Here is a 22,751-nt window from a genome sequence, read left to right on the forward strand (position 1 = left end):
CGCTGCACCTGCACCCAGGGACACACACCTGAACCCAGGGACACACACCTGTCTGTGGGTTTAGGAACACCCACTGCACCCAGGGACACACACCTGTCTGTGGGTTTAGGAACACCCACTGCACCCAGGGACACACACCTGTCTGTGGGTTTAGGAACACCCACTGCACCCAGGGACACACACCTGTCTGTGGGTTTAGGGACACGCACCTCTCTGTGGGTCGAGGGATGTTAGTGTTCAGGAACACATAATCACAGAATGATTACATGCAGGTGCTTTTATTAAAGAGCTCTGGGCATCAGGGGTACACAGACCCAAATCTGACCGACATTGTTTTGAACTGAATATTTTATCTTCTATCATTATATAACTTACATATGTATTATTAAACTTACATTGCTCTATTGTATACATTGATTTCATCCAAGCATAGATTTCTCATGATCCCCCTCAAGCCCCTAACATAATTTCTCATGATTCTTTAAACAGCAATTATATCTAATCACATCTAACAATTATATAATTTATCATATACTGACTACACAGGTGTAATTTCACATGATCTAGCAAGCACAAGGCTTAACATTTCCCAGGGCCTACCAAGCCTAACTTTCTTTCTAACTCCCCAAATTACAAGTTTTAAAGCATTACATGAAGTCAAAACTCCCCAAAGAACAGGGGGTCCTGCTTGACAAATAACACAACCACTCACACCCAGCTCCAGCTGGGAGCCAGCCTCCACCACCTTCCCCTCTAAGCTCTTAATGCCCTGAAGCAAGTGATTGCTCCTTTTTATCACCAGCCCTTCCCAGCTTGCTCTCCTGGGAATAGGCTTTTTCACACTTGGAAGGACTCTTTCCCATCCTTCTGATGGATTTAAACTTTTCTCTCCTTTTTTGTGTTTTGGTTTACTCTCCAGAGGATTCAAAATTGACTCTTACATGCTAAAATTAATTCCCTATCTTACCTCCCCACTGTTTGTTGTAACCTTTGGTGTGAAATACTTCAGCCTGTGGTTCAAAGGCAGTAAAAGGTTTTCTTGGACTTGCAGTGCTTTCTGTTTTGAAGACTCTCATCATACTGTGGTATGAATCCCAGAGAAACCTGTGGCTGCAGCTTTGAAGCCTGCAGTGACTTTGGGTGTGTGGCACCTCCGTAGGGCTGTACTGGGTACCCACATGCCAAGCACCCTGTCTGAGAACTTGGCCTGGCAGCCTCCCCTCCCAAGGGGACAGGAGTGGGTGTCCTGCAGTGCAGGAGGGTCTGGATGGGGAATGGGCTGGGACATGGCTGCTGTGCTAACCTCAGAGTATTTTAAATGCCTTGCTGAGCTACCATAACCTGTGGAAGAGAGATGGTCTGTAGCAAAACTACCACTTAGTGCTGTGAACAACAGGAAAAAGCACTGAAGGAAACCTGTTTCTTACTCACACATTCCCTTTTTGCTGAGCATGAGGGCAGGAAAAGCATCACTGGGAAATCCCCTTCAAAATACCCATCCCACTGTGCTGGTGCTGTACAAACCTGAAACAGAAAAGCAATCCTTACCTCAAATTGCTTGAGGTGCACATGTAGGGGAGAGGAAATTAGCTATAGAATAGCATCTTAATAATCCCAGATTTTTTTCTGTTCTGATTTTATTTGTTGTCTTTAATGAATTTTCAGGAGCACAGCTGTATCTATATGCCAGAGTCTTGTGAACTTAGGCACATCACTATTCCTGCATCCAGTCCTTCTTTAGTTTTTTTGTATGTCAGTTTTTATCCTGTACAGCTTAATTGGGTTCTGTGTTACTGAAAGCTGCTTACTACTTAAAGAGCATTGGAGAGTTGCACTGAAATATTTATGTTCAGTGCATTACTTCATTAAGGAAATGATCTAAAATGAATGGAGATTGAATTATGCCCAAAATGCCTATAAAACTGGATGCTGACTGATTACTTAATGGTTCTCCTGATATGTGATGCATTAGAGGTCTCTGTTGCCTTTAATTTTTCATGGGCTGAGCTCAGGCTTGCAGCAACCCCAGACTACTGGTAAATGGCATTTCCTTGTAACTAAGCATCTCGCTCCCCCCTTTTTCTTTTTTTTTTCTTGACATAAATGGTGTTTTCATGATACATGAATTGAAGTGTCAAGGTATGTTTTGTGCTTGAGAATGTATTTGGGGTCACTAAAGGGATTACTCCCCTTTCAGTGCTCAGAAGCCAACCTGCTCTGGAAATACTGCAGCAGCTCAGGAGAGTCCTTGTGATGGGTTTTGCCTTCAGCCATTTAGAGTTAGCTGTCTGAAAATTGCACTGGCTGTGGTAAGAAAATGGTTCTGTGGTTAAAAGTGAAGGAGCTTAATCTGGTGCTAATCATTCAGAAGTGTATTTGGACAAAAAAAAAAAAAAAAAAGGCAGAGAGCTTTTACCAAACCCTTGATTTCAGGGCTTATAGAAAGCTCAATTTGGTCTTCAGTAACAGAGAATGAGTTCTTCCAGCTGTGATCAGGTAATGCAAGCAGCAATACAAATGTTGCAGGACACTTTCAGACACTGCTGTCCTCACTTGGAAGCACATTGCATATTCCATGCTCCTCCTGACTCTTCCTTCCCTTTGTTTCATTCCTCAGGATAATCACGGTGTGCTCCCATGCTGGAGATGCTCCGTGGTGTGGGCTGGGCAGGGCTCAGAGTCAGTCTGGGGACAGCAGAGGCTACCACAGTGAGCTGGGACCTGGCAGGTCTGCCTTGTTGGGAACACTTGTGCAGCATCATTCCTGCTTCTCAGGGCCTGCAGGACCAGCCTGGACAAGCCTAGTTTTTCAGGACCTGTGCAGTGCCTGTTCAATACCTAGGAGGGATTTATTCACCCACAGTGTTGGCCTGGCCTTCTGCAGGGCAGGAGTCCTTTGAATCTTCATGTGCACGAAGGAAAATGCCCAAGATTTAGCAAAAATGCCTTTTTATAACAGAATTTTCAGCTCTTTTTCCCTTTTGGCCTGTCCCTTAATCTGTCTCATGCACTAGGGAAATCCAATCCTTGTAGAGTTAATTTTATTAACTGATGCTTATTGGATTATCTTTGAAATCAAATAAGCTTTAGCCGGGTAAGCTGGAAATAAAGAACATGCAGGGACTTAAAGGCAATTCAATTCATTAGTATCCCTCTGCTAGTGAAAAGTAGCTCCTGAAGAGCCCAATTTCCTGAAACACCGGGGATTCCTCCACAGGAAGGACAGTAGTAGCAGAAAATGGGAGATCTGGGGCCATCTCCCAGTTCAGTGGAAGTGCAGTGTTGGCAAGGCTGAGGGTACCAGTGAGAGGTGCCTGGTGCCAAGCAAGGTGTATGAAACACACTGCCAACAGCAGACCTCTCCTGGGGAAATCTGGGGTTTCAGGAGCATGACTTAGGTCAGTGTGTTGACACACTTTGGACAATTGCTCAGGAAATGTGTGTGGGATGTGCCTGGCTCAGGCTGGCATCAGCTTTCCTGGCTCCAGGAGATTCAGACACGCTCCAGGCAGGATCAGCATAGCAGCATTCTGCACCCAGGAAGGAGGTGGCTGGCCAGCTGAAAAGCTGGGTTTCTTCTGCCTGCACACTGAGATGCAAAGCCATGTCTCCAGTGAGCCAGGAGAGTGTGCTGGCTACACAGGTTTGCTCTGATAACACTCTGCTCTCCAGGCCTGCTGCTCAGGATCTGCTGCTTTTTGATGAGCTGAGCTCCCCGACCGAGGGAAGAGCCTCGGTGTCCCTTGGAAAGAAGGGAGCCCTGGATCAATCCTGCCTCTGCAGGGATTCAGGCATTGTCAGAGTCACTGGATTAAATCCTGGAATGTCCAGGCTGTAGGCAGCCCAGCTCAGCACTGGCTGGATGTGTAGTCCTGGGGCAGCCTCACCTTCAGCACGTGGATGGAGTTGGTGCTTATGAGGATTCCAAGGATCTTTTGGGAGCTGTGTCCCTCTGGATGTAGAGAGCCTGGGGGCCAAATGCAGCAGCCAGACAGCAAACAACTCTGTGGATAAATAATCAGAGGGAGATGCAGGGAAATCAGGATTACTGTGGAATGGCGCATGGGGGAAAAGGCCACAAATGCAAAGGAAGGAAAAAGAGCTTTTTTATTGTGATGTTTCCAGAAGAAACTGGGGGTTTTTCTTTGCCTTCCTGAAGAAAAGGGAATATCTTACTTAAAATACTCCCTGTCTCACAATACAATGAAAACCCAAAGCAAATATTCTGACTCCTGACAACATGAGGTTTTTAACACAGTAAGTAAACCAACATGTTTTCTCAAAGTCAAAAAAAGGACCTGTGGTTTGTGACGAAACTTATTAATAAAAAGTGTTCTCTTGGGCAGTGGATTCAGAGGCTGCCTCATCAGGCAGTTATTACCAGCCCAGCACCACCATTCCTGAGACAACTGAAATTTAGCCTCCTGACAAAAAATTGATTTTGAAGATTAATTGTCCCCTATAGCACAGTTTTAGACCTATCTGAAACACAGAGAGGACAATTGTCCTTTGGGTTTAATAGAGTTGTCTGTTTGACATCCACAGAGCAGCTCTATGCAACTCTGTCCTGAGTTACAGACAACAGGGGCAGCTTCAGGGAGCTGCCACTGCCAGAAGAGGGAACACCCATGGGTGATGTCTGTCCCAGCTGCTCTCCTGGAACCTGTGCTGGACTGAGCGTAATGGCAAACAAACTTTGCATTTTAAAAGTGGAATTTCCCTGTGCAGCTCAGACTGCAGCAATGTCAGTTCCTACAGACTGCACAGCTTTTAAACCTGAATTGGAAAGACAAATCCAGCTGGAAGGAGTTGATCTGGATGTTGTTTTCAAACATGTATGAAAGGTACTGCTGGGAGCCCTGGGGAGCTCTGGTGTCCCCAGAGAGGACATCTAAAGTGCAGTAAAACAAGCTTTGCTCTGTCAAACGCAGTTATTGTCTGGCTGCTGTGGAGGTGTTGGTTTGAGCTGGAGGAACTCTCCTCTGTGGAAATTCTTTTGGGATATACCTTTTTCCCTGCCTGGCTTCCTGTGGTTTGAGCTGAAACTCTGTCAGTGCTGCTCTACCCTTTGAACCTACAACAGGTGAGCTTCAGTGAAACTGGGCAGTGGCATCTTAGACATTGCTCAACAAGAGAATCCACAGTGGTGCTTGGGAAGGAAAAAAGGTTTGGCAGGTTCTGCTGCTCAGGAAGCAATGCATATTTGATTCTCCCCAGAGCCAGGCAGCTGAATTTGAGCTGGGTATTAAACCTGCACAGGCAACAGTGGGAGAAGGAGAAGTGAAGGTGTGTCTTAGGGGGAAATTTGTCATGGTTTAATGTTTCAGGACTGCAAGGGCTGCTGGTTCAAATGAGTGCCTGAACCTCAGTGTGAAACACTAGTCTCTTGGCAGGTTTAATCCAGGTTTTCTGTAACAATCCCATCACACATGCTCTCCTTTTACCCTGGCAAGCTTACAGCAGCTGGGAGGCTGAGAGCTGACCTAGCCACGTCCTTGGTGGGTCCTGGTGCATGGTTTCTCCTCTGCTCTGTGGCTGGGGACACATTTCCTCATGCCTTCAGCCTGGCCTCTCTGTTCAAGTGCCCATGATCTCTGTCCCAGGACTCTTCCTTCTTGTTCCTTCTACGAAATTGAAAACTTGAGGAGTTACTTGTTCCAAGCAGGAGGGGTGGATTGTACATCTAATTAATGTTCCTGAGGAAGCTGAAGACCTGGAGGCATGAGCATGGTCTCAGTTCTTTTGCAGACTGTGATGGGAGTTGCTTGGGAGTGGGAAAGGAAAAGTCTCTTCTCAAACAGCACTGCTGGGAGCAGAAACCCTGTTGTGGTGTTTTAGAATTGAAGCACAGGAAACCTGAAGTCTGTCTTGCAAAAGCTGTCACTGTGTCCTTCACCTCTGACACCTGCACACAACACTTGTCCCATAAACTCCTCACCCTCTTAGCTTCTGGTGTGAGACTGGATCAACTGATTTAATACACGATTTAGCAAGTTGGTTCCCAGAAGGTACTGGCAGGCTCCTGACAGCATCATTATTAGGGATGGTACCTATCAGCACCTCTGGGGGTCCTGGACTTGCTGCCAAGGTCCCCAGTCTGTCACTGTCAGAGGGAAGGTGTAGAAAGGAGAAAATGATGTGAGTTTTGGTCGAGGATTAGCTTTGAAATGTTTTTTTTTTCCAGCTCTCTGAGAGGAAGACATCTCCCCTCTATTCTGTTCTGCTTTGTGTTGCTGATAATATCACAGCAGGGATTCACGGGGAAAACCCCCCAAACAAACCCAAATTAATCATAGTAATAGTAGCCACTTTATACAGGGAGAAGGTGAGCGAGGGCAGACTGCAAGAAATAAATCTGCACAAGCTGTTTACTGTGATGCCTCTCTTGCCTGAGCACAGGCCCCAGTGCCAGGGTCTCCTTTAGCAGATTGCTGTGTTGAGGGGCTTTGTCACACACTCTGCAGGGGCAGTGTCTCTGTGGACTGGTGAGTGTGTACACTCAGTCTTCAGGGATCACCTAGTTTCTAGTTTCTTTTCTGTTTGTTTTGTTTGATGGGGGTTTTTTGCATGTTTTCTCGGTGGTTTTATTTGGTTTCTTTTTTTTTTCTTTTTGGCATGTTTTTACTAGGTTTATAATCAAAAGAGAGAAAGAATAAATAAAATTAAATAACATTGAATAAAAATGTGGAGAACCTTGCTGGGTTGTGAATGGCCCAACTTTGCTTAAGCTCAGATGTTCCACTCTCCTCGCAAACCTTCCTCAGCAAGTCTTCAGTCTGCTCAGTATGTGCAACTGGATCCTTTGGCCACTTGATGTCTCTGTGGGTTGTGGAGAGCCCCGGGTAAATAAATAGAGGTTGCACTGGAGCTGGATGGAAGCAGCAGCTGTGAGGGGCTTGCTTGTCAGAGGTGAACCTTTGACAGAGCACTGTGCCATTCCCCTTCTCTGCTCGTTCCTGTTAATTATCTTCAGGCTTGCAAGACAATTGGAAAACAGGAAGATTTGGTCAGCCAGTTTCCACAGGGAGCTGATGAGGCTCTGCACCCACCAGTGCCGTAGGTCTGGAATGTGCCACAGAAATCTGGGACAGGGAGTCTTGGGCAGCCCCATCTCTCTCTGCTTTCCCCAGAAATGCAGTGGCAGAAGGGGGCCAAGGTGCCAGACTCTTGCAGTGTCTCCCTACAGAAGATGAGGCTTAGCAAATATGAGGCCAAAATCCTCATTGCCTGGTGGGGTCTTGCATGGGGGAATTTCTGTGTGCTGCCATAAACAGGAGAGCCAGCCCTGTGTGGGAGTGGGTCACAAGAGACCTGAGGTGTTCCTGTGGCTCTGCAGGTGTGCAGTCTGTCCTCTGGGACTGATCACCCCATGACACTGCCACAGACTGGGAACTCAGGTGGGACAGAAATGCTGCTTCCAGTCTGACACCATCACATCCTAAAAATAACATTTGCCACAAGTCTTTAGTTTATGTCTTATTAAAATCTAGATTACCTTTGCTGTGAAATCAGCCAGACTGTGCTATCTCTGTGCCTTCAGCTGTGGAGACATGGATGGGCCTGAGATTGCTTTAGGCACTTTATAGATAAACTGAATGAGATTATAGCCATGGTTCCACATGGAAGTGCCTCAGGAAAAGAAGTTTTCCATACTCATTTCTGCCCATGGTGATAAACTTCACTGTGATAGTAGCTGGAGGATCCAGCTCGCCTGTGTAAAATGTGTGCACAGCTGGCTCTTCTTTCAAATCCCTCTCTAGTCCTAAGGAATTTGAAGCTTCTTGTCTGCAAAGCCAGATCTGCCCAGACACAGGCTTTTCCTCATGGTGATTCAGCAGGACTGTTGCTGCTCCCTGGGAATGTACAGAACCTTCTTAGGCACAATTAAAAGAAGTCCAATGACCTTTTTTCCAACTCAGAAAGAAGTTCTGAGATGTTTTTCTCAAAGAAGCAGTTTTAGCTCACTGTTTTCAGTTTGGGCCATTTACAAAGCTTCTGCCTGCAGTGCATCCATCACTTTTCCCAGAGCCACTTCAGAGGGAGAAGAGCTTTGTGTTGGAAAGATGGTGCCTGGAAAAGTGCTCATCTCCAGCAAAACAGCTTCCCTGAGCCACTTCCCAGCCTCAGGGCACTTGAACAAAATTGCACGCAGGGCTCACACTACAATTTGCTGTTACTTGTGTGGGAAGATAAACTTGAACATCTCCATCTATCTGCTAAACTGCAATTTATGAGCTACAAATGGCTGAGTCTTAGAGGGGAATAACAGATTTAAACCAAAACTCTGCCATTCTGTCCCCGGAGGCAGAGAGAGACCAGTCAAAATACTGCCTTGAGTGGAGCATATGGATTTGCAGAGGTGACAAACCCTCTCAGGAGGTGTCAGCAGTGCCATGGGCTCTGCTGCAGATCAAAGCAGCTGGGGCTTAGAAGTGATGGGCTTAAAGTGAGTGGCAAAGGCTTGAAGAGGAAACAGTCTGGGAAATCCAGAGAAATAGCAAAGGCTTCCCTGTTCACATACTCTGTTCCTGTACAGCTCACATGAGAAAAAGGGGGACTTTGTTTATTAAACAGCTTTCTGTTCTTATTAATTCCATTCATCTGAGGATAGAGCAGCTCCCTCCAGAGTGCTTGTTATTGCTTGCCTGGAAATCAGTCAGGGTCTGTCCATGAAATAATGTTCTGGTTGAAACTCCTTGTTCTGTCAGTAATTTATGCAATTGCTAGGAGACTGCTCAGATGGCTAAATGACTTCTATTAACACAACTTTAATTCTGTACTTTTAACAGAAATAATTTATGCTTTCTGTTTCTTCAGGACCCATTATTAAACTTCAAGTCCAGCTTCTGGGGAGAGATCAAGGCTTTGTCTTTTCACCAGTGATTGCCTCGAGTTTTCTTTGAGGCTTGAAGCTGCTTGAATTTTCTCAGTAGCCAGACTGGGAATATGGAACAGGTCTTGGCAGGTATCAGTTCCTAAAGCCTCTTATCTTCTCCCAGGGAAGTGTTTGTCAGGACTTAGTCACACAGATAATTATGGTCAGGTTGGTATCCCCGAGTGGGTGCTGGTGCTTGCAAACTTAATCAATGCTTCTAGCAAATGTTTGAGGTTTTGACTGTGCTTATCTACTGAAGAATATAGAAATTCTACTGATGTTTGGTGCAACAGCTTCTCTAATAGCTGCTGTGGTCTCTCTCATTAAGTCTGATAGCTGTGATTTCCTGCAATAGCTGCACCAGCTGGTGCCCTGCCATGTCTCCATTTTTTCCCAATTAGAAGCTGAGCCAGTTCCCCATGGTAGATTATGGCCTGCCAGTGGGATCTGGATAGGAAGAGAAAGTGCTTTGAGAATTTAGGACAGAAAGTACCATAGAGGAGATTTAGCAAGAGGTTTCCTATTAATTATAAAGGTGGTATAAATTCCTAATCTACAAACTGTTTTATTAATGGTGACCATCATTAATACAAAACACTCAGCTAAATGTTGCATGAGCCATGGAGCAACAGATGGGAGATCCAGTTCTTGCTTTGTGCTAAACAAAACCACATGAGCACACAACTGACAGAGTGGGGAAATTCCTGAAAACTTGCTTCTTCCATAATCTCAGAGGAGATGGTTTTATTTGAAAATAGGCACCATATGTGGAAGAATCCAGTTGGAGTCCTTCAGCTGGATTACTTTGTAATTCAAAAGGGGGAAAAGTCTATCTCCAATTATGACAATATATTTTGCCAGCCTGCACTGATGGAGTGTTGCCAGGGAAACTCTCTAATCATCAAAGAACACATTAGTGTTAATGTGATTTTTGTGGGTCTCCTAAGAGAATGGCTTATGTCCTTCCAGGAGAAAGGCACTGCTGAATAAATCATGCAGCATTCCTTACCATTGAGACCCTCCTAAGTCTACTGAACAAATGAGGATTATTCTCCCGAAAGAAGACATGGTTCTCCTCTGAGCAGCACACCAGTCATGCTGGCAGCAGCTGCTTGGAGGCATGTGCTTACATGGATTTGTTCTTGGGGGATGCTGCCCAGAGAGCCCCTCAAGTTAGCAGGGTGGCTGGTGGGACAGCAAGCAAGCAGGTCATTAGCCCTTTTGGGGGGGATAATGAAAGCCAGTGGCAGACCATTCTAGAAAAGAAGCTGTACTGTTCTGCTTTGTTCTCCAGGCATCCTTGCATCTGGCCATTGAGCTTTCTCTGCCCCTGCCACCCAAGGGCCTTCCTCCTCCTTGGTACTGCTGCAGAATTGTATCCAGACAAGCTGCAGAAGCTTTTCCTGACCTGTGGGGAGCCCTGCCTGGGGCAGCAGCCACAATCTCTCCTTGAGACTGCCCTGAGCTGCCTTTGTCTGCAGCAGGCAGGAGGCGCCTATGGAAATGAGGCTGCCATTTGTTGGAGTTTATAACTAACCAAATCTTTCCAGGGATGTGTTGCTTTGGATCTGGGCTTTCGAGGTAGATCACAGCAGCCCAAAAACTGTTTGAATAGACTGTTCCATGCTGTGGGAGCTAGAGCTGGGAGGTTTCCCCTGACTTCAGGGGTTAATAGGTAGATGATTGCTTTAGGATTTTGGGTGCTGGTTATGGATCTCACCTGCATGGGGCACTTGGTATCATGTCACTGCAGGCCCCCAGCTGGGTAATGATTAGCATTGGCTCCATGATTCTCAGAAGGATGACCAATCACTTCGTTATCCTACACTTATTAAGAAACCCATCGCCCTCACAGACGGTCAAGAAACAGGTGGATCCAACTGGTCCTTAAATCAAAACACCATCACCCTTGGCTAATAAGAAACCACCCTTTGGTAAACAAATCTCCATAACACATTCCACATGTTCACAACAACAGGTGCAGCAGCAAGTGAAGATGAGAATTGTTTATCATTCTTTTCTCTGATCTACTCACAGCCTTCCCCAGGACAATGCCTGGGAAAGTTGTCTATGGCCAGAGAGCTGCTGCCACAGCACCAGAGTGCCACCTAAGCCCCAGCAGGACCCCTCACAGATATTGTGCTGGTTTTCCCTCTTATTCAGTGCCTCACGTGAAGGTGGGAGGAAATTCGGGCTCCTGTGCATTCAATGCCTGCATCTGCTGAGGACACAGCACAGCCCAGGTGCTGAGCAGCTGTCACAGGTAGGCTCTTTTTCTTCATTGTATTTTATTAAGTTTTTCAGGAGGTGAAGGGGGAAGCACATTGCTTGCCCTGTTTTGGTTGAAAGACTCACCTTGAGGTCAGGTAGATTATTTTATTCAATGTTTGCAGACAGCTAAATTAATTTCTAGGGCTGTTTAGCAGGAGCATAAGGTTTACCAGTGTGTTGTCCTGGAAAGCTCTTCTAATACAAACCTACATCAATTATACTGCCCTGCATCAATTACACTGTCTAAAGAAGCCTTCCCAAAGACTTACTTTGGTCTGCCCCTTCTCTCCAGCTTTGTATAAAATGAACTGAACTACCTTGGCAGAAGTCAAAGAAGCACAATCTTTCTGGCTGTCTGCCCACAAATATTCCCTGCTTATCCTTTGAGTGCTGGGCAGGGCTGGTGAAAGCACGTGGGGCAGCTTTGGCTGCCTCAAGGGTCCATCATTCCCTGAGATGATGCCTGCAGAGCAGGCTCTCAGCCCTGGGGCTGTGTGGATTTGGATGGGTTTGGGGCTGTGGGGTCTGAGCTGTCTCAGCACAGCCCAGGGAGCAGTGGGGGTAACTCTGACCAAGCTGCCTTCTCCCTGCCGGTGGCAGACTGTGCTAGAAAGCTCTAAGTGCTCTTTTTCTTCATTCATGCTGCCAGGCAGGTCTCCAAGTACACAGACAGTGCCCAGGAGCCCAAATCATTGAGAGGAGGAAGGAGGAGAGGGAAGATGTGTGTAGGGGTTGCAGAAGGTTTGAGCATTGGTGATTTCTACCCTGGAGCCAGTGCTCAGCTCAGGGATTTGCTGGGTGCCGTGGAAATGGGTGGGAGCAGTAGAAAAAATTGTGTTCTACATTTAGCTGGAGACCACTGGGACTCAGCAAGCCAGCACTGGGAACCCTTCAAACACTGTTCCTGCCCTTGGGCCATGCTGTCCCCTCTTGGTGCTTGCCCAGTAACTCTGGGTAACTTTGGCTAGTCATGTCGTGTGGCACTGTCCCAGTGGAGACAGAACTGGAAAATTTGGCCCATTTTACTTTTAACTGAAAAGTAATGACTGATTAACCAGGTTTTATCTAATATGTGGCTAGTTTCTCATTGCAGATAACAGTGATGACAAACCATGCATGATTTTGAGGTGTTCATTAAATGTTAGATATAATGTTCTGTATCTCTTCATCTCCTCACTCTCCTTCTTTCTTCCAAAGCACAGTTCATGTTTAGATAGATTTTTACATTTTTTAGAGCTCTCTGCAAACATTAACTAATTAATCCTCTCAGCCCACTATACATATGCTTCAATTAATTAGCACTCATTTACTTAACTCACACTGTCTCATTAAATATAAATTGAATATATGTTTGTGAACTTTCACTGGAAACATTAGTGGGGATTTATTCAAAGAATGAATGCAAAATATGTTAATAGTAGCTGGAGGCAGCAAAATTCAAATACTGAGGTATTTAGTGAAAAATATGTTGTGGTGTCAGTGAGTGTCAGTGAGTAGAGTCAGACAATTAGCTGTTCCTACAAGATGCATATGTTGTCGTGACCTTGAAGTCATCATTCACTCCCTGTTGTTACCATAGTAATCCTGATAATTTGCTCCCCATCATGTCTGTCTATACACTTTGTTCTGCCAGTGGAATTTTTCAGGCTTGCAGAAGCTGGGCTGGCAGCTTGCTGTGAGCTACTCAGAGCTGGAGTGTGCTGACCCAGCCATGTGAATGCTGATGCTTGGGCTTGCTGTGGACACTGGGGTGGCCTTCTGCATTGTCACCCACCCAGCAGAGCTGCCTTGAAACTGGTGACTGTCACGATTGGCTCAACAGCTCTGTCTGGAGGCTGCTCTTGGCAGGAGGAGTAAAACAAAAAGTGTCTCAGCTTCCCGTTATCCAGCATCACTCCTGGAGGGGACAAATTCTGCTTGGAATAACTGCACTGCCACAGCTCCCTGCAGTTATTTAGGGCCACACTGCCATGGGTGTCAGTGAGAGTTAGAGCCACAGGGCTCCTGGGGATTTGGGCTGTTTTGGCCAGGTATAATTCTCTTGGATCTGTCTCATCTGGTTGCATCCCCAAGCACTGAGCAGTTTAAGTGCTGCCTGCCGCCCAAGAGGCAATCACAGCTCAGTGATGGCTGAAGTGTTCTCCTATGAATAAATTTGAAAATCAGAAAAGGAAGAGTTGAGGGTTTTTATAGGGTTGTGGATGTCATTTATGTTGCAGACATGTGGTTAGAAATGAAGTATTATTTGGACACCTTATATTTGGGTTAAGTCCTCTAAATCCCATAGTATTTATAAAAATTATCATTTGAAGTCTCATGGATTATTTAACTTTTTCCATCTTCCCATACTTTGGAGAAATAGTAGGCCAGAATTTTGTCTTGCTGCCAAGAGCCATATCCAAATGTAACGGAATCTTTCCTCAATATGAAATTGAGAGATCTTTCTCCCAAGATTTGTTGCCAAATGGTAGAATTGTTTTATTTCCCTTTGTTTTTAATGCCTCATGAAGAGCTCACGCTGTGTGTGAGACCCAGTGATGAGTGATGGAGTTCCTGCCCATCCCGCAGAGACCTGTTCTCCTAGAACAGAGAGCAGCACCAGGCCCACTTCAGTTCTGATAACATTTGTACATGCTATTGCAAATCTGAACATGCTTTTATAGAAGTAAGAACTTTCCATGCACAAAAAATCTCTTAATGATGCCTGAACTTATAATTAGCAATATATTTCCTTACAGGTTTTGTGCTAGCTTGTTATCCCAAAGACATACCAGGATCTAGGAGCTGTCCTGGGTCTCCTCCTTCTTGTGATCTACCTGTATCAATAAAATCCTTGCAAGCTGAATGTAAACTCCTTATGTAGCATCTGACCCCTTCAGGAAGGCTTTCCCTGGGTACTTAGCTGTGTCTTTGTGATCAGTGTTCTTGGTGACACACAGAAGAGGACAAAGCTCCTCAATTTTAGGGCAAGCAGGAATTAGGAGGTGCAGGAATGTGTTCTGTTGCTCAAGCCAGCAGATTTGTGTGAGAACACACATAAAGAGCAAGTGCATTTTGAGTGGCACAGTAACACTTCAAAGCAAGCTGCACTCAAAACTGTAATGAGGAGCACGTGGCATGACACCAAGGTTACTACTGGAACAAGAAGCATGATTGCATTTTGGAAAAAACATTGTAGGCACCGTTTTCCACTGGAGTTTCTGAAAAAGTAATACTTCTTTCTTTCCTGCTTTTAGCAGACTGCTGAAAGCATTCAGTAACATTATTTCCTAATCTTGTTTTTCCTCCCAGCAATCTTTTGTCTTGTTAAAAAAAGTTTCATAAGGATGTAAGAATACACATGCTGGATCTAGTCCAGTGTCCCATTTACAGCAGCACCCAGGCAAGTGCAGTGGTAGTTTTCTAAACAGTCTTGCTTCCAGCACTCTGTGGTGCAGGGCTTTTGTACAGCAAAGGCAGTGCCTGTCTTTGTACTTTATTCTTCAGAGAAATGTTCCAATTTTTACCCTGTGTCAACTTCTGTCATCCACAACATTCAGAACAACGAGCTCCTTGGCTGCAATACACATTTATGTAGAACCACCTCCTTTGGATTGTTTTGAAGCTGTTCTTATGGTTTTGTCTGACAGCCCTTAGCTCTGATTTGGAGAGAGTGCATGTGCAGCTTCTACCTGTTCCCTGTCTCCATGCCACTCCTGATTTTATGGGTATTTTTATACTTCCCTTAGTTGTTTCTTTTCAGGATTGAAGAAACCTAATCTTTTTAGACTGGAACCATTTTGACTATCTTTGGCTGCTTTCTCAGGATGAAGGTATGGGTATGTGGAGCTGTCATTCAAATAATCTCACTGGCCTGTCCTTAACCTGTGGGAATAGGTTTACTGAAATCAGTGCCATTCTCAGAAAATGAAGCTTTGGATAACGGGGAGTCAGACTATGCAGTCCAGTCTGAGAGCACATGAATAAAGTAACCTTGAGGATTTTTTTTTGGTGCTGTTTTTGTGCCTGATGAGTATGGGGCAAAGAGCAAAAATAGTTTTCTTATTTTAAGGTTTTTCTGGTAGATTGCAAGTGTGCAACACCACAGCTATAACTAAAGAAAAAGGTTACTTAGAACAGTGAAAAGAATGTAGGAGGGGATTGATTACACTGTCCTGTTCAGAATGATAATATGGGTTTGGAAGAAATTTGGAATGTGTTAAGATGTTAGTCAAGTCTTACTGATGCTTTTAATTTTCATTTGGATAGCTAAGGATAATTTATTTTGTTCTAGCCAGGAGCATGTCTAGTGAAAAGGATAAAAAGTTGAATTAAAAATCTCTTGAGGCAGTTGCAAGGAGAATAAGCATTGCCTCAGAGGATGCACATTGCTGGCCAGCTCTAAGAGAGTTTTTGCCTGTCCTGTGATCCTAGAATGCTAGAGTTTTTTGATTGAAAGGGACCTGAAGGAACATGTTGTTCCAACCCCCTGGCTAGAGCAAGGACTTTTTCCACCAGAGCAGGTTGCACTAAGCCCCACTCAATCTGGCCCTGCAGGGATGGGACATCTACGACTTCTCTGGACAACTGTGCCAGTGTCTCACTACCTTCACACTAAAGAAAACCTTGGATACTGTGTTTTGAACTCCTTCCTTGTGATCCATCAGTTCATCACAAATTTTCCTATATCAGACATTATTCAATTCCCTTGAAAAAAGCTCCTCTAGTGCTTCCCTGAGGACTCTTTTCTCTTTCTGCAGGGTGTCACTCATCCATTTGAGCAGCTACGACAGCTCAGAGTCCTCAGGAGAACCTACAAAGGGATTTCTTGGAGCCTTTCCTCTTAATAACTCATTTCTTAAATGGCAGCACTTTTTTTCCCCTGTGACCTTTATTAGAAAACAGTGAGGGGGAAACAAAAGGAGTGCTTAGTGTGCTCTGCTCCGTGGAATTCCCCTGGGTTCTTCTCCCTGGGATGCTGTGAGATCCCAGTCAGGCTGCCTGTGTGTGCCCATAAAGCACCTGTGACAAGGCCTCATCAGCACTTGTACCAAAGGCCTCTGGAAAGAGGGACTCAGTGAGCTAGGGGTGATGTAAAATCCTCTGGGTCTGTCTGGACAAAGGCAGGTTCTATTTTGTGACTGACTTCCCTGAGAGCTGGTGCTTTTTTTTCTGGGCTTTGCCAAGGAATGAGAAGACCAGGTGAAGTTCAGTCAAAACATGGGTGGGAGGAGAAAAATGTTACAGCCCAAGACTCTGCCTAGCACAGAAAATACTGGGATTGATGACTGTGGACTGTGCTTGCATGTGAGTTTTCAGTATCTCCAGAGAAGTGGATTTTGTTGGGAGCAGTTTAAAAGAGAGATGGCAGATGAAATTTCATGTGGCTTTCCAGTTCTATTCATTTTCCCCCCCTGTTATAGTTCCATTTGCCTCATTTAGTGCTTTTGTTTCTTGCCAGAATTCTCAGATCAATATTTGCAAAAAGGATTTTATGTGGGATCAGCTAGAAATAAACTGCACAATCGTAAGTGTATATGCAAAAGTTTATAACCATTCTTCTTGGCCAGCTGCAGAACAGAGACACAAAGTCAATGTCTGCAAAGAGTTTGCATGATTAAATTTCAGAATTACTTCAGTATGATCCCATAGGAAAGCCTCATCTCTTGATTTCCTCTAGGAAAATCTCGCCCCAAATTTGAATTTGGCAACTTTCTTTTTGGAATGAAGGCACACAATATTAAACCCCCTTACTTGTTGCAAACTCTAGTATAAATGTAAAAAGTTTAAATAATCCATTTGAAGCTGCTACTTACGAGGTTTTTTTTTCTGGAGCCAATTTTGTGGCCTTCAGAAATACCTGGTCTGAATTTACCTGAAAAGGAAATTACTTTCTGCTTACCTAAATCCACCCCCACACCCCTGCCACAGTGTTCACTTGTTACAGGAGTCTGCTGTGCTTCAAAGCCTTCCCCAATTTGCAGTGCTGCTCTGGGCTGTTAAGCACACAGGACCTTGTCCTTCCCCAATGTTAGTACCACTGATATCTTGATGAGTTCAGAGATAAACGCCTCCATAAAGCCTGTCTGCTGCTTCTCCATTCACCTCTTTATTTTTCAGTGGGGAAAAGAACTATTTTAGTTCTTTTCATTTCAATAAAAAAAGCAATATTGCTTTTTTAATGGATCTGGGTTTTTTCCTCTCTGCAAAAACCTCATGGGAGAATGTGGTTAGGAAGAGATGACTTAACTGTTTTTCTGTTTTTTGGGAGATGTACCAGAGGTGAATGGAGAAGCTTCCAATTAAAATGCCTTTTTTTCCTTGCTCTGTCTTTGGCAAAGTATGTTGGGGGAAGATGAGAAACTGCTCCATTTTAGCAGGGCAAGTACTAACAATAGAAGTCACAGGAGTTAGAGAAAATTGGGTTGGAGAGGCCATAAGTCTGTGCCTTTCTTTCTGTTTAAAGACAGGATTGACTCACCTTGCTGTGCCTCTGAAAGATCCCTTTCTAAAGTGTTCGTGGAAGATTTTTATGTCTGGAGCATCCAGATCTCTCATGCACAAGAATTTTCAGTCCTTCTCCATTTTTTGTTTCCTTGGCTAAACACTAAGAATACTTTTGGAATTTCCCCTACTGCAGTCCAAACCCTTCCCTTCTTGCCCAGATCACCACAGACAAACTCATAACTTTATTTTCTGTAGTAAGCTTTTGTTTGCAGACCACTGAGTGCTTCCCCTCCCCTTTTTCTAAGCCAAGCAGCTCCTGTTTCATCCTTTTCTAGTTTACGGAATCTTCTGTACCTCTGAACATTTCAGTCTGCACTTCATCCATGTTTCTGACCTGTGGCTCCAGGCCTGGACACAGCTCTGGCAGTGCTGGGTAAAGAGGAAGATTTTCTAACTGTGTCTTCTGGGAAGCAGAGGGAGTTCTTCAGCCTGGAGGGCTTCTGGCTTTCCAGCAGCTGTCTGACCTCCCTGGCTCATGACCTTACTCACCTCAATCAGTTGCTCTCCAGTTTGCCTTGATGTCAGTGTGCTATTCCAGGTGAAATTCAGACACTCTTTGTTTGTCCTTCACTGAACCACACTTTATTGAATATATTTGTCATAATTTGTCACAACTATTTTGAATTGTTTCACATCCCACAAGGTGCTTATATCTCTTCCCAGCGTAGCAGTGTCTATGGAAACACATTTGTCCCTTCTCTGTTCCCTCCTGTTGTGGAGGTGTGCAACAGCAGCAGACCAGGGCTGCTGTCTGCTGCCTTTTGGTCTGTCAGCAAGCCAATGGAAATGGCTCCTGGAGTCTGCTTTTTCCCTAGTCCCTTCTGCTCATCACAGCTCTACCTGTTCATGTTTCCATAGCTTGCCTATGGAACACCTCAGGAAATTAGGATTCATTGGTATTTGTGCTCCTTCACCCACAGGATATTATTATCCCTTTAGAAAGAAATTGGAATGGGTTTGTGATTCAGTTTTGACAACTGTCAAATTAGTCTAGAGTGTTTCCCATCTCACAGAATTAAATGTCTGGGTTGGAAGGGACCCTCAAGGTTCATCAAGTCTCACTCTTAAGTGCATGGCCTGGATCGAGCCCATGACTTTGGTGTTATTAGCACCATGCTCTGACCAACTGAGCTAATCTCCCATGGCTCTGTGATTTTTGGGTGGTCTGGTGAAAGCTGGCACATCTGCAACACCACAGCTCCTCCTTCCTCTCTCTCAAAAACTCTCAAAAGACCCTTCACCCTCTGCCGGTTCCCTTGAAGTCACCCCTCTCATGAGGGGTGACTTGCCCAGAAACTGGAAGCAATTAAAAAAGTAATTTCAAATATAGAAGAAAAGGCTGAACAGTTTCAAACTAAGACTTGTTTTCCTTTTGTCTTTCTCCATCTTCCCACAGCCCCACCAAGAAATGAAACTTTTTTCCTCCTGACCTGCTCCAGGCTCAGAGGGAGCTGAGGCAGGAGTGATAAGGGTTTGGCTGAGGGATGCAGGGAGGTCAGAAAAATAAGAACAGAAGAGTCAGCAGGGTTGGATTCATACCTGGGGCTCTGAGCTCTTCTTTATGAGGTGGTGTTGCATGGTGTGCTGAAGGTTATCAGCTGTGATCTGAGCTCCTGACTGTCACTTATCCTCAGGGACATTACCGCTGTGCCTCAGTTTCTCTCTCTTTTAAAACGAAATCCATGATCCTGAAGACCTCTGCAGAGAGTTTGGAAAGGCAGGGATTTAGTATGCCAGCCCTCAGTGGAGGTTACAGCCTGAGAACCAAGGACAATTTACCTGAATTGCCCAGCTCAGACCTTTGGGATGGCACTTGTGCTCAGACACAAGTCTGGGGCTGGCAGGGAGCTGCCCCTGGGGAGACAGAGAAGGAATGAACTGGCTCATCACTGGCTGCTTGTTACACAAATCAGAGGGTGTAATTGGGTCAGAATTAGCCCCTAAAGTGCACATTTGTCCAGTTATGCATCTGTGTGGGTCCGCGTGGATGTCAGAACAGTGATAACACAGCCAAAGTGCTTTGGTTACCTAGAATATAAGCATTTTCTACAAGAATGACTTAATTTGACTTGCTTTTAAGGAGTGGCAGACTAACCTTACCAATCTATGCAAATATTTCCTATTCTTTCACAATCCCATGCAGCTGCTCTTTTTTCCTAGGCAGCTGTTTCTGTGCATGTGTCAGAGGGATTTGTCCTGCTTTATGAGTTGAATTTATTTTCTTTCCAAAGCAAAACTGCAACTGATGTAAATGAGCACCTCATATTTCTTTTGGGCTAGAGCCATCTCAGAGCTGGGGCTGAGCAGCTGCTGCTGTGCCGTGTCACAGAAATCACAGCCCTGTGTTTGCAGCTGGCCAGATGAAATCTCTGGCAAATTAAATCAGCCCCAAAACCTTTATACAGCTGCTGCACAGCCAGGGACCATTAGGTAATGAAATGGGGAGAAGAATGGGCTTGATCAGAGGTATTCCCCACACCATCAAAATCCCACTGCTGAGACAAGCCTGGGAGTGTGAGTGTGCAGCTCTGCAGCTCTCCCTGTCAGTGTCAGGAGATGCCTGTGAGCTGTGCTCTGCCTGCAGGAGGGTGTTCCTGAGGGCAGCAGCCACTCCTCTGCTTGTCCTGTATGATCATTTTCCCCTGGTGGGTCATGGGGATCACATAGAGCTGGTCTGGAGTGATGGACTTGTCTGGACGTGTGCCTAAATCTGCATTGCCATCCTGAAGGTCTCTTCTCTCCTGGGAGGGATGTGCTGTCACTGATGGTGGCAGTCATGTCCTGGCTGGGAGATGGAGCTGAACAGGACTGATGGCTCTCAGGTAGATCCTGTAAAACTGAGCATTGGACTAAACTGTTGTTTCAATCAGTAACAGAAACAGCCAGCGTGCTTGGCCCTGAGAAGGTGGGAATTGTGTGGAAGAATAGGCATTAAGGTTATTTGTTGTCACATTGCCCAGAGATAAAATATTGGGCTTCCCCAGCAGTTTGGAGGCTTAAAGCACATTTGAAGCCACTTCTGAAAACTAAACTGGGACAAATATATTTGAACCCATGCTTTGCAGTAAAAAGGACTTATCCTTCACCAAGGAATTTATAGTGCTTGGGTTACCTTAACACAAAGGCCAAATTTGCCTGGTAATCAGGTATGCATTACATTGCAAAACCATAACACATCTTCCCATTTGTGCCCGGTGTTACTGAGATGCCCAGGGAAGGGAGGAGCCCTGCAGCAGCAGGCACTGAGAGCAAACAAACCTTGCCTCGGTCACTGATCACACCCGCCTGGAGAGGATTCTGGAATTTAAATCACAGCAGATGACACTGGCAGCTTGCACTGGGGAAGCCTCACATTTGAATTGCAGAGCTTGCAGCAAGAATAAATCCTGAGGTGTGTTTGCTCCCCAGCACCCTGGAATGCAGAGATTGTTCATCTAACTCTCCAGTGGTGCTGCTGCTTCTCTCCTTGCCTGGTGCTGATCTAACAGCTGAGCTGGAAAAGGGAATTTTCCCTGCTACTTAACTCTGTTTTCTTTCCTGTTTTCCTACAAAGTCATAATTTTCCTACTGCTTACCGTTGCTCACCCTGCTTCACTCCTTCCTGTCCAGGCAATCCCAAATATCCTGACTCCTCTCTGAGGCAGCAGCTGTCTTCAAGGGTCAAAACTTTGCAGGGAGGAAGGAAGCTTTACCTTCTCTTGGCTTATTATAAGGGCTCAAGGTCTTTCTTTCCTTGGCTGAGACTTGCTGCTGAAATACCTGGTAGTCCAGTTTGTTTATCTGGCTGCTGGCCTTTGAAGGATGTGCTGCCACAGTTGTCATGGGAGCTGCTGGCTGGAGCAAATGAGAACAAATGAGAGGCAGAGAGATTATGGCCTGAGCAGCAGCAGCCCTGCCAAAACCTGGCCCCATGTCCAATAGCTCTTAAACTGTCTAACAATTCAGACTAAAGGAGGTGCCTCAAAGAGGTGCTGGCAAGCAGCAGCTCTGCCTGATTCACCTTCCAAGGGCAGCTCTCACTTCTGAGGAGCTGCAGGCTCTGAGGAGCAGAGCAGAGCCATGCCCTGCTCCTGCCCCGTGCCCAGGGAAAGCTGGCACCACCTGCAGGGCTGCTGTGATGGCTCTGAGGGCTGAGATGGAGTAAGGGCAGGATCAGGGCACCTCCACCCTCCTGGGCAGGGGGAAGGTCAGGGTGTCCTCAGCAGCTCTCATTCAGCCTCCTGCCTCAGAACTGCAGCTTCAGGAGAGGTGCAGTCTCTTTTTCTAAGCCCTTTCTGTACAAGGGGAAGGACAGGCAGAGCCTGCAGAGGAGGAATGATGATGGGATCAAAGCCTGGAAGCAAGAGCAGGGATCAGCTTCCCAAAGGCAAAGCAAAGCCACAAAGCCAGGCTCTGGGGAGAGGGATGTTTACAAAAGGTGTTTCTGAAGACATCTGAAGGCATTATCAGAAGTTAATGCCAATCTTTTCCATAAATTTACTGTATAGGTGTGCTGAGAATGATAATAATGTGGATTAAACATAAAACCAAGGGGAAACAGGAAGGGGAAGGGCTCATCCAGGGCCCCGTGGCAGTGGTGAAATGGTTTGGTTTCCTCCCAGTGCCCTGAGTGACCAAGGTGCTGTGGAGCTCTCGTTGTAGTCCATGGAAGGATTCAGTTTACTAATTGTACTTCTGCCACAGAGAGTGGGACTGGCTGTGTCTCTTTGATATCTTTCACATGTTTTAAAATACGAAAAACTATTTATAATTCAACCATAAAACCAGAATTCCCTGAGCAAATCAGGAAGCTCAGGCTTTTATCTGCTGTTTTAGAGGCTGTTTCTCCACAAAGTAGGACATAAAGTGAGTTGGCCTCAGAAAATATATTTTTTAAAGTTCTATTGTCTTTCAAATTCACTTCCCCTCCCAGTGTGAAGGGATCAAAGGGACACAGTTAGGTAAGTGTCTGAAATGGATGAGTTCATGTAGGTTGAAAAATTTTTAAAAGCCTCATTATTTTAGTATAAGCCCTCAAAGCAACTCAAGGAAAGCAGGAGGAAACTTACATCAACTCTCAAAGCTTGATGGAATTAAACACAGCAGATTATTCATTGGTTTGTGATAGACACAAAGGGAA

General features: G+C 45.3%; 2 long non-coding RNA genes across 2 annotated transcripts; one reads left to right on the plus strand and one right to left on the minus strand.

Moving 5' to 3' along the window:
- Positions 1-3,871: 3,871 nt before the first annotated feature.
- On the minus strand, positions 3,872-21,373 carry LOC135278410 (uncharacterized). Its single transcript, XR_010345921.1, has 3 exons — positions 21,208-21,373; positions 19,172-19,330; positions 3,872-4,004 (listed from the first exon to the last, which is right to left on the minus strand). It is a non-coding gene; the product is annotated as an uncharacterized LOC135278410 (long non-coding RNA).
- LOC135278892 (uncharacterized) lies at positions 10,913-17,017 on the plus strand. Its single transcript, XR_010346275.1, has 3 exons — positions 10,913-11,138; positions 14,889-14,958; positions 15,886-17,017. It is a non-coding gene; the product is annotated as an uncharacterized LOC135278892 (long non-coding RNA).
- Positions 21,374-22,751: the final 1,378 nt, after the last annotated feature.

Source organism: Passer domesticus, chromosome 11 (genome assembly GCF_036417665.1).
Source record: "Passer domesticus isolate bPasDom1 chromosome 11, bPasDom1.hap1, whole genome shotgun sequence".
NCBI classification, from domain to species: Eukaryota; Metazoa; Chordata; class Aves; order Passeriformes; family Passeridae; genus Passer; species Passer domesticus.